Source organism: Palaemon carinicauda, chromosome 11, assembly GCF_036898095.1.
Source record: "Palaemon carinicauda isolate YSFRI2023 chromosome 11, ASM3689809v2, whole genome shotgun sequence".
NCBI classification, from domain to species: Eukaryota; Metazoa; Arthropoda; class Malacostraca; order Decapoda; family Palaemonidae; genus Palaemon; species Palaemon carinicauda.
Genome location: NC_090735.1, coordinates 125,871,648 through 125,884,147, shown reverse-complemented (window position 1 = coordinate 125,884,147; position 12,500 = coordinate 125,871,648). Strand labels below are relative to the sequence as shown.

Genomic DNA, 12,500 nt, shown 5'->3' with positions numbered 1-12,500 from the left:
GGTGTGTAAAAGTTGTTGTAATGAAATCTGTTTTTTTGAACTGTTATTTATATGTACTATTTGATTTATTGATTAATTTTGATATTCGTCTGTTTATTCATTATTATTTATATCGTCTTTGCATATTTTCAGTTTCGAATAAGTTCATTTTGTTTTTTTTTATCTTTTATTATGAAATACACATTTTTTTTTTTTATTAATTTTGATATTCGTCTGTTTATTCGTTATTATTTATATCGTCTTTGCATATTTTCAGTTTCGAATAAGTTCACTTTTGTTTTTATCTTTTATTATGAAATACACATTTACAATCTTACAGTTTATAACATATATACATTATAGCATATTTACATGAATAATTTTTTTATTTTACATAGTGAATTTACAATTGAAATTTTTACTATTTATTTTCTTCTTCTTCCTCTCCGGTTTCTTCTTCTTCTTCTTCTTCTTCTTCCCCGTCCCTCTTATTCTTCTTGCTTTTTTCATTATCCTCTTCTTCTTCTTCTTCTTCTCCTCCTCGTCCTGCTTTTCCCTATTCCTCGTCCTTCTTAGTCTTCTTGCTTTGATAAAGGTTCGAGCTGGATATTTGATAAAGGTTCGAACAGGATCTTTGAAAACAGTTCGAACTAGATCTTTGACGAAGGTTTGAACTGGATATTTGATAAAGGTTCGAACTGGATCTTTGATAGATGTTCGAACTGGATCTTTGATAAATGTTCGAACTGGATATTTCATGAATGTTCGAACTGGATAGTTGATAAACGTTCGAACAGGATCTTTGATAACAGTTCGAACTGGATCTTTGATAAAGAATCGAACTTGATCTTTGATAAATGTTCGAACAGGATCTTTGATAACAGTTCGAACTGGATATTTCATAAAGCTTCGGAATGGATCTTTGACGAAGGTTCGAACTGGATCTCCTATAAAGTTTGCATTACTCCGAGTCCTTTCATGTGTGGCCCTGGCTCCTATAATGACTAGAAGGATTGATAACTCCTATAATGACCTAGAAGGATTGATAACTCCTATAATGACCTAGAAGGATTGATAACTCCTATAATGACCTAGAAGGATTGATAACTCCTATAATGACCTAGAAGGATTGATAACTCCTATAATGACCTAGAAGGATTGATAACTCCTTGCAACGCGAGTTTGAATCCTATGACATTATTCCGACATTTCCAAACGGATTATATTTAATAAGATTTTTGATTGACAAGCGCTTGTGAAAAAATATTAATTTTTCATTGAAATGCTTATTACTTATTTCATAATCATAGACTTAAAAGTCTAATATAAGGCTTAAGAATTAGTGTCACTCATTATCTTTTAATTGTAATATCATGATCATCGAAAAAAATCAGACTTTTTTTCTTATTACTTGTTTCATAATCATAGACATAAAAGTCTAATATAAGGCTTAAGAATTAGCGTCCTTTATTATCTCTTAATTGTAATATCATGATCATCGGAAAAAATCAGACTTTTTTTTCTTATTACTTGTTTCATAATCGTAAACTTAAAAGTCTATAATAAGGCTTAAGAATTAGTGTCATTTATTAACTCTTAATTGTAATATCATGATCATCGAAAAAAATCAGACTTTTTTTTCTTATTACTTGTTTCATAATCATAGACTTAAAAGTCTATAATAAGGCTTAAGAATTAGTGTCACTCATTATCTCTTAATTGTAATATCATGATCATCGAAAAAAATCAGACTTTTTTATTAATCATATTAATTTGGAACTTTTTTATTTTCTTATTACTTGTTTCATAATCGTAGACTTAAAAGTCTATAATAAAGGCTTAAGAATTAGTGTCACTTCATTATCTCTTAATTGTAATATCATGATCATCGAAAAAATCAGACTTTTTTTTTTTTATAAATCATATTAATTTGGAACTTTTTTTTTAATAATCATTAATTTGGAACGAATGAAATCAAATTACATCGTAGATTAATGCCAGGCCTACGTTAATTTGGCACTTTTAAATTATATCTTGCTTATATTTTGTAATGATTTTTGTAATCAAAGGTTTGTGAAGAGATTATTTCATTCAGTACATTATCACGATTATGAAGGACAAAGTATCATAGTGTTTTTTAATATGAAAAAAATTCTTCCCCGAGCGACCGAAAAAAAACATGATTATGTACTATATATATATATATATATATATATATATATAATATATATATATTATATAGTATATATATATATATATATATATTGTATATATACATACATTTATTTATTTATATATAAAATATATATATATATATATATATATATATATATATATATATAAATGTCTATATATATATATATATATTAATATATATATATAAATATATATATATATACATTTATTTATTTAAATATAAATATATGTATATATATACTGTATATATATATATATATAGATATATATAAATATATATATATGTATATATAAATATATATATATATATATATTATAGATATATAGATATATATATATATATATATATATATATAGATATATATATATATATATATATATATATATATATATATATATATATATATATAATATATATATTATATAGATATCTATATATATATATATATATATATATATATATATCTATATATATACTATATATATATATATATATATATATATATATATATATATATATATATATATATATATATATATATGGATACAATGAACAAGGCCTTAATTACGATTGGAAAATGCACGCCAAATAACAGTGTAAACGGTTACCTCTCCTGCCCCAAATATTCGGAAAATAAAATTACTTCTTATGTATATTTTTTTATGTATATTTTTTTCTTCTTGGCCAACATGACTTTGCCACCAAAAAAAAAAAAAATAAATGAAAAAAAAAATACTTTTACATTGGAGTTGTAGGTTAATCTCTGTCTGAAAAAAAAAATATATGAACTTTCAGATTTCATGTGAATTGAAATATACTTTTGTGTTTGTTAGTTTGTAAGTACGTGATGGCATAACAGTACAGAGTAGTTTGGTACTTTCTAATAAATTCATCCTTGAAGAAAAATAATTAATTTTTTGCAGTGAATTATTATTATTATTATTATTATTATTATTATTATTATTATTAATGATAATAAAAAATAATAATAATAATAATTACTATATATATATAATAATAATAATAATAATAATAATTTATATCGACAGTGTTGGAACGAACACTATACTCAATTTTTTTGAATGAGGTGCATTTACAACTGGCTGTCGGGCCCTTTTAGCTCGGAAAAGTTTCCTACTAGCTGAGTGGTCGGACAAGATAATTCTAACCAATCAGCCAGCAGGAAACATTTCCAAGCTAAAAGGGCACCCCCTTGGAGCCAGTGAGTCCAGAGGCAAGCCCAAGATGAAGATATCTTGCTTGACAGTGAAGATAATCTGCGTGAAAATAATCATCACAAGAGTTTTCAAATAACCAGTCACCTCACTGGGGGGTGGGGAGTGGGGGTGGGGGGGGGAGGTGAGGGTCACTGTAGTGGGGGGGGGGGGGTAGGGTCAGTATTTCCTTGATTATAGAGTTCGTAGTTCGCCGTGGAGAATCTCTCTTCCTGCCTTGAACTTAGGACACGCATGCGTAAACGAACGAAGAGTAGAGTCGAAGGTCTTTTCTCTCTCTCTCTCTCTCTCTCTCTCTCTACTCTCTCTCTCTCCTCTCTCTCTCTCTCTCTCTCTCTCTCTCTCTCTCTCTTATATATAAAATATATATATATAATGTATATATATATATGTGTGTGTGTGTATGTATATATATTATATATACATATATATATATATATATATATATATATATATATATATATATATATATATATAAATATATATATATATATATGTATATATATATATATATATATATATATATATGTATGTATGTATGTATATATGTATATATATATTTATATACACAATATATATATGCGTAGGAGCAGATACATGCAGTATATATAATATATATATATATATATATATATATATATATATATATATATATATATATATATGTACATATATATGTATGCATGTATGTATGTGTATATTATGCATATGTATATCAGCGTTTGCGTATGAGTGTATACTCTTACGCACGTGAAATTACCCTCCACATACCTATGCACCTATACTTCCGGTACAGTCACTCGTCCGTCGATTCCTATCCACAATTACCAGTCCATTTTCACGACCCCGTGACTAAACAACCCTGTCCTTGCATAACTGAGCCCCTGGTGTCATTATCCTGCAACATGCAATGTTAACAAAACCTTTATCATGCAGGAAAACGTATCATTAATCTCTACATTTACATATTCCAGCCATTCAAGGCGTCAAGAGATAGTGTGCCTCACTCACGGTGAAGTTGTAACTCGAAAGGCAGAGTTAGAGATAATAGCTAGGGACGTGCTTGTCTGATATCGGGTCCTGTCAGTTTAAACTCTTTGAGTTAAGTTGCGATTTCTTATCTGGGGGATTTTGATGTTTTGTTGTTCTGGTGGCCGATAAAGTTGCGTATTCTGACGGAGGACTTTATGTTGGTTTATTATTATTATTATTATTATTATTATTATTGTTATTATTATTATTTTTATTATTATTTTTATTGCTATTATTATTGTTATTATTATTATTATTATTGTTATAAATATAATTGTTATTATTATTATTATTATTATTATTATTATTATTTGCATTATTATTATTATTATTATTACTTGCCAAACTACAACCCCAGTTGAAAAAGCAGGATGCTTTATAAGCCTAGGTGTCCCAACAGGGAAAATAGCCCAGTGAGGAAACGAAAAAAGGAAAAATAAAGTATTTTAAGAACAGTAACAACATTAAAATATATATTATTATTATTATTACTTGCCAAACTACAACCCCAGTTGAAAAAGCAGGATGCTTTATAAGCCCAGGTGTCCCAACAGGGAAAATAGCCCAGTGAGGAAAGGAAACAAGGAAAAATAAAGAATTTTAAGAACAGTAACAACATTAAAATATATATTATTATTATTATTACTTGCCAAACTACAACCCCAGTGGAAAAAGCAGGATGCTTTATAAGCCCAGGTGTCCCAACAGGGAAAATAGCCCAGTGAGGAAAGGAAACAAGGAAAAATAAAGAATTTTAAGAACACTAACAACATTAAAATAATTATTATTATTATTATTATTATTACTTGCCAAGCTACAACCCCAGTTGGAAAAGCAGATGCTTTATAAGCCTAGGGGCCCCAACAGGGAAAATAGCCCAGTGAAGAAAGGAAACAAGGAAAAATAAAGAATTATAAGAACAGTAACAACATTCAAATAAAAATTTCCTATATAAACTATAGAAAACTTAAAACAAGAGCCAGAGAAAATAGATAGAATAGTGTGCCCGAGTGTACCTTCAAGCAAACAAACAAAGGTAGAAAAGTTGACAATCGACTTTATCTTAGAGGATTAAATTTCCTTATAGAGAGAAGTTAAGTAAGAATCCGTTTAGATCGTGAGAACAAAGTTACCGATGCAAATAAACTGGTGGGCAACTGAGTCGTTTCGAAATGCAATATGTAACGTTTCCTGTTATTTAATAAAGAAAAAAAGAATATGAACCTGTTGCCAGGAACTTGCATATTGACATAATACCTATCGATGTCTTATGCAATGAATCGCTAACTTAGAATCCGTCACTTTTTTTTTTTTTATTTTTTTATTTTTTTTTTTTTTTATTTTTTTTTTTTTTTTGCTGATACGTTAGTTATGTCATATACGTTTTGGCTTATACGTTATTTATGGAGTACTTGATAGTATCTGTCTTTTCTTTTTTTCCCTTTTTTTTTAAAGACTGCTGATACGTTAGTTATGTCACAATACGTTTTGGCTTATACGTTAGTTATGGAGTACTTGCTAGTATCTTTTTTTTTTAAAGGCTGCTGATACGTTAGTTATATCACATACGTTTTTGCTAATACGTTAATTATGGAGTACTTGATAGTATCTTTTTTTTTATTTATTTTTTTTTTTTTCTCTAGACTGCTGATACGTTAGGTATGACATATACTTGTTTTTTGCTTATACGTTAGTTATGGAGTTCTTTATAATATCCGTTTTTTTTTTTCCGCTGATTCGTTAGTTATGTCACATACTTTTTTTGCTCATGCGTTACTTATGGAGTACTTGTGAATTATTGTAGAATTTGGTATTTTCATTATTTCTATCCTTGTTTAGGGAAGGAAAATAGTTACTGGAACGTTTCAAATCAGTGAAGCATTTTGGATTTTCAATCTTTCTAACATGGTGTAGATAAGAATGAGTTAATTATTATTATTATTATTATTATTATTATTATTATTATTATTATTATTATTATTATTATTATGACTAGCCAAGCTACAACCCCAGTTGGAAAAGCGAGGAAAGTGAGGAAAGGAAATAAGGAAATAGATAAGCGATGAGAAAAAATTAACAATGAATTATTCTAAAAATAATAACAACGTCAAAACAGATCTTTCATATATAAACTATAAAAAGACTTTTGAAGTTCTACTGATTCAACTTCCCGATTAGGAAGATCATTCCAAAATTTGGTCACAGCTGGAATAAAACTTCTAGAATACTGTGTAGTATTGAGTCTCATGATGGAGAAGGTCTTCTAGAATCCTGTGTAGTATTGAGTCTCGTGATGGAGAAGGTCTTCTACAATCCTGTGTAGTATTGAGTCTCGTGAGGGAGAAGGTCTTCTACAATCCTGTGTAGTATTGAGTCTCGTGATGGAGAAGGTCTTCTAGAATCCTGTGTAGTATTGAGTCTCGTGAGGGAGAAGGTCTTCTAGAATCCTGTGTAGTATTGAGTCTCGTGAGGGAGAAGGTCTTCTACAATCCTGTGTAGTATTGAGTCTCATGATGGAGAAGGTCTTCTACAATCCTGTGTAGTATTGAGTCTCGTGATGGAGAAGGTCTTCTACAATCCTGTGTAGTATTGAGTCTCGTGATGGAGAAGGTCTTCTACAATCCTGTGTAGTATTGAGTCTCGTGATGGAGAAGGTCTTCTACAATCCTGTGTAGTATTGAGTCTCGTGATGGAGAAGGTCTTCTACAATCCTGTGTAGTATTGAGTCTCGTGATGGAGAAGGTCTTCTAGAATCCTGTGTAGTATTGAGTCTCGTGAGGGAGAAGGTCTTCTACAATCCTGTGTAGTATTGAGTCTCGTGAGGGAGAAGGTCTTCTAGAATCCTGTGTAGTATTGAGTCTCGTGATGGAGAAGGTCTTCTAGAATCCTGTGTAGTATTGAGTCTCGTGATGGAGAAGGTCTTCTACAATCCTGTGTAGTATTGAGTCTCGTGAGGGAGAAGGTCTTCTACAATCCTGTGTAGTATTGAGTCTCGTGAGGGAGAAGGTCTTCTAGAATCCTGTGTAGTATTGAGTCTCGTGAGGGAGAAGGTCTTCTACAATCCTGTGTAGTATTGAGTCTCGTGATGGAGAAGGTCTTCTACAATCCTGTGTAGTATTGAGTCTCGTGAGGGAGAAGGTCTTCTACAATCCTGTGTAGTATTGAGTCTCGTGAGGGAGAAGGTCTTCTACAATCCTGTGTAGTATTGAGTCTCGTGAGGGAGAAGGTCTTCTACAATCCTGTGTAGTATTGAGTCTCGTGAGGGAGAAGGTCTTCTACAATCCTGTGTAGTATTGAGTCTCGTGAGGGAGAAGGTCTTCTACAATCCTGTGTAGTATTGAGTCTCGTGAGGGAGAAGGTCTTCTACAATCCTGTGTAGTATTGAGTCTCGTGAGGGAGAAGGTCTTCTACAATCCTGTGTAGTATTGAGTCTCGTGAGGGAGAAGGTCTTCTACAATCCTGTGTAGTATTGAGTCTCGTGAGGGAGAAGGTCTTCTACAATCCTGTGTAGTATTGAGTCTCGTGAGGGAGAAGGTCTTCTACAATCCTGTGTAGTATTGAGTCTCGTGAGGGAGAAGGTCTTCTACAATCCTGTGTAGTATTGAGTCTCGTGAGGGAGAAGGTCTTCTACAATCCTGTGTAGTATTGAGTCTCGTGAGGGAGAAGGTCTTCTACAATCCTGTGTAGTATTGAGTCTCGTGAGGGAGAAGGTCTTCTACAATCCTGTGTAGTATTGAGTCTCGTGAGGGAGAAGGTCTTCTACAATCCTGTGTAGTATTGAGTCTCGTGAGGGAGAAGGTCTTCTACAATCCTGTGTAGTATTGAGTCTCGTGAGGGAGAAGGTCTTCTACAATCCTGTGTAGTATTGAGTCTCGTGAGGGAGAAGGTCTTCTACAATCCTGTGTAGTATTGAGTCTCGTGAGGGAGAAGGTCTTCTACAATCCTGTGTAGTATTGAGTCTCGTGAGGGAGAAGGTCTTCTACAATCCTGTGTAGTATTGAGTCTCGTGAGGGAGAAGGTCTTCTACAATCCTGTGTAGTATTGAGTCTCGTGAGGGAGAAGGTCTTCTACAATCCTGTGTAGTATTGAGTCTCGTGAGGGAGAAGGTCTTCTACAATCCTGTGTAGTATTGAGTCTCGTGAGGGAGAAGGTCTTCTACAATCCTGTGTAGTATTGAGTCTCGTGATGGAGAAGGTCTTCTACAATCCTGTGTAGTATTGAGTCTCGTGAGGGAGAAGGTCTTCTACAATCCTGTGTAGTATTGAGTCTCGTGAGGGAGAAGGTCTTCTACAATCCTGTGTAGTATTGAGTCTCGTGAGGGAGAAGGTCTTCTACAATCCTGTGTAGTATTGAGTCTCGTGAGGGAGAAGGTCTTCTACAATCCTGTGTAGTATTGAGTCTCGTGAGGGAGAAGGTCTTCTACAATCCTGTGTAGTATTGAGTCTCGTGAGGGAGAAGGTCTTCTACAATCCTGTGTAGTATTGAGTCTCGTGAGGGAGAAGGTCTTCTACAATCCTGTGTAGTATTGAGTCTCGTGAGGGAGAAGGTCTTCTACAATCCTGTGTAGTATTGAGTCTCGTGATGGAGAAGGTCTTCTACAATCCTGTGTAGTATTGAGTCTCGTGAGGGAGAAGGTCTTCTACAATCCTGTGTAGTATTGAGTCTCGTGAGGGAGAAGGTCTTCTACAATCCTGTGTAGTATTGAGTCTCGTGAGGGAGAAGGTCTTCTACAATCCTGTGTAGTATTGAGTCTCGTGAGGGAGAAGGTCTTCTACAATCCTGTGTAGTATTGAGTCTCGTGATGGAGAAGGTCTTCTACAATCCTGTGTAGTATTGAGTCTCGTGAGGGAGAAGGTCTTCTACAATCCTGTGTAGTATTGAGTCTCGTGATGGAGAAGGTCTTCTACAATCCTGTGTAGTATTGAGTCTCGTGATGGAGAAGGTCTTCTAGAGTACTGTGTAGTATTGAGTCTCATGATGGAGAAGGCCTGACTATTAGAATTAACTGTATCCCTAGTATTGTAACTGGAACGTTTGAAATAAGTGGAGAATTTTTTATTTTCTTTCTTCCTAACATGATGTAAAGAAAACAAAAATTAAGGATAAATAATTTACGTCTTCAGCTTGGAGTCAAAGATAACTGGGTTCGAGATGAGTAAGTTGTTGACGTTCGATCTTATCTTTAGTCGAAAATAGAACCATAGGAACCATATTCTCTTATCTATTATCTCCCTTTTTTGTTTTTGTTTTCCCTTTTCTTTAAACATTCAATACATATATTTATTTACGTCTATTGATATTGTTTTTTTTGCTTCTTCTTCACTTCTTCTTTTCTAACGTTGGTTCGCCTTCTTCCTTTCCCTCTTATTTCTCTTTATCTCCTGCTTTTTTATCATCATCATCTTCTTCTTCTTCTTCTTCACCCGCTTATTCCTCTACTTCTCCTGCTTCTTCCTCTCAACTTCTTTTCTCCCGTTTCTTCCCATTCTTCCTTCTCCTCTTATTCCTCTTTTTCTCCAGCTTTTTCATCATCCTTTTCGTCTTTTTCTTTTTTTTCTTCTTCCTTTCCCTCTTATTCCTCTTTTTCTCCTGCCTTTTCATCATCCTTTTCTTCTTCTTCTTCTTCTTCTTCTTCTTCTTCTTCTTCTTCCGCTTTACCCTCTTCCTCTTCTCCATCTTTTTCATCATTTTCTTCTCCCACTTCTTCTTCTTCCTCCGCTCCTTCCCCCCCTCTTCTGTTTACCCCACCATTTCCTCTCCTTCTCCTCCTTCTTCTTTTTCTCCTACCTCAAGTGTGATGGACATCAATAGTTATTAGCAAATACAAGACCTTCGGACGTGCGTATAAGCTAGAGGCTTTATTGGCCAGCCAGCTTACTCCCTACCCAACGTTCATGAGTTTGTTTCTTTCCATTTTTAAGAGATTTTCGAGTAATAGTTTGTGTTTAGGTGAAGCTGACACTCGAGTTACTTGAGGCTGAATTTGCTTTTGTGTAGTTTGTCTATTTTCGGGGATAGATTAAAATTTTGAAGATTTTTTTTTTTTTTTAAATTTTTGTTATTATTTCTTTCCATCTTCGACATTCGAGGAGATTTTTAAGTAATAGTTTGTATTTAGGTGAGGCTGATGAAATAACGCATGATGTAATTAAGAAAAGTTAATGAGGAGGTGAAATAACGCATAATGTAATTAAGCAAAGTTAATGAGGAGGTGAAATAACGCGTAATGTAATTAAGCAAAGTTAATGAGATGAAATAACGCATAATGTAATTAAGCAAAGTTAATGAGGAGGTGAAATAACGCGTAATGTCATTAAGCAAAGTTAATGAGAAGACGAAATAACGCAATGTAATTGAGTAAAGTTAATGAGAAGACGAAATAACGCAATGTAATTGAGTAAAGTTAATGAGGAGACGAAATAACGCAATGTAATTAAGCAAAGTTATTGAGATGAAATAACGCATAATGTAATTAAGCAAAGTTAATGAAGCAAATCATGATAGTAAACAAGATTCGTATATAATCAAAAGAATATGAAAAAATATGACTAAAAACACAACGAAACAAAAACGTGATTTCATGAAAGCTACAGAATATTATTTCATTTTTGTCAGTAGTCTTAATGTTTGGCACTAACATTGACAAGTGTTGCTCCTACCAACCCTTTGTGCTCATTTAACGTGTGTGTGTATTGATCTGTAGATTACTTCACATCAAGACTCGGGTAGTTATACACTTGTGTATGAAGAAAACGTATTTCAAGGTCTTTTATATTATTTACGGTGTGGTGGCCTTGTGGTAGCGTCCTTGCCAGGGGATTGCCAGACTGGGGTTCGAGTCTTGCTTAAACTCGTTAGTTTCCTTTGGTCACTGTAACCTCACCATCCTTTGGCCTGGTGGTAGCGTCCTTGCCTGTTGATCGCCAGACTTGGGTTCGAGTCCTGCTTAAACTCGTTAGTTCCCTTTGGTCGCTGCAACGTCACCATCCTTGTGAGATAAGTATGTGGGAGCCTATAGGTCTATCCGCTGAGTCATCAGCAGCCATTGCCTGGCCCTCCTTGCTCCTAGCTTGGGTGGAGAGGGGGCTTGGGCGCTGCAACCTCACCGTCCTTGTGAGCTAAGAATAAGGGTTTTTAGGGAGCCTACAGGTCTATCTGCTGAGTCATCAGCAGCCATTGCCTGGCCCTCCTTGGTCCTAGCTTGGGTGGAGAGGGGTCTTTAGCGCTGCAATCGCACCATCCTTGTGAGATAAGTATGGGGGAGGGAGCCTATAGGTCTATCTGCTGAGTCATCAGCAGCCATTGCCTGGCCCTCCTTGGTTCTAGCTTGGATGGAGAGGGGGCTTTAGCGCTGCAACCTCACCATCCTTATGAGCTAAGAATGGGTTTTTTTAGGGAGCCTATATGTCTATCTGCTGAGTCATCAGCAGCCATTGCCTGGCCCTCCTTGGTCCTAGCTTGGGTGGAGAGGGGGCTTTAGCGCTGCAATCTCACCATCCTTGTGAGATAAGTATGGGGGAGGGAGCCTTTAGGTCTATCTGCTGAGTCATCAGCAGCCATTGCCTGGCCGTCCTTGGTCCTAGCTTTTTGGAGAGGGTGCTTGGGCGCTTCAGTCTCTAGGGCATTGTTCTGCTTGCTAGGGCCGTGTCACTGTCCCTTGCCTCTGCCATTCATGAGCGACCTTTAAAGAGGATATTTCAACTTTCATTCATCCTTCTGTTTGTGGTTAGAATGACCTCATGAATTTTGAATATTGAAGGTAAATTTTAGCTCAAAGAAAATTTTAAGATAAACATGAATATAAATTGTATATGATCCTTAATAGTCTCAATTTTGAGTTAGCATTAGTTTATAAAAGATCAGAAAAATCAGTCTCCTTAGTTCCTTTGAAGTCATGTCTTAATATATAGGCTTCCTAACACAACCATAACTCATCAAGGTCTATGATAATAATAATAATAATAATAATAATAATAATAATAATAATAATATATGCCCTCACTTAAGCCTAAACCTCTACTCGACTCGTCTTCCGTCTGCTATGAAATACGAAACAA

At 34.2% G+C, this 12,500-nt stretch overlaps 1 protein-coding gene across 2 annotated transcripts in view; it reads left to right on the top strand.

Moving 5' to 3' along the window:
* LOC137650186 (patched domain-containing protein 3-like) overlaps positions 1-12,500 on the top strand; it is a 204,079-nt gene that overhangs the window by 93,050 nt on the left and 98,529 nt on the right. The window lies entirely within an intron of this gene.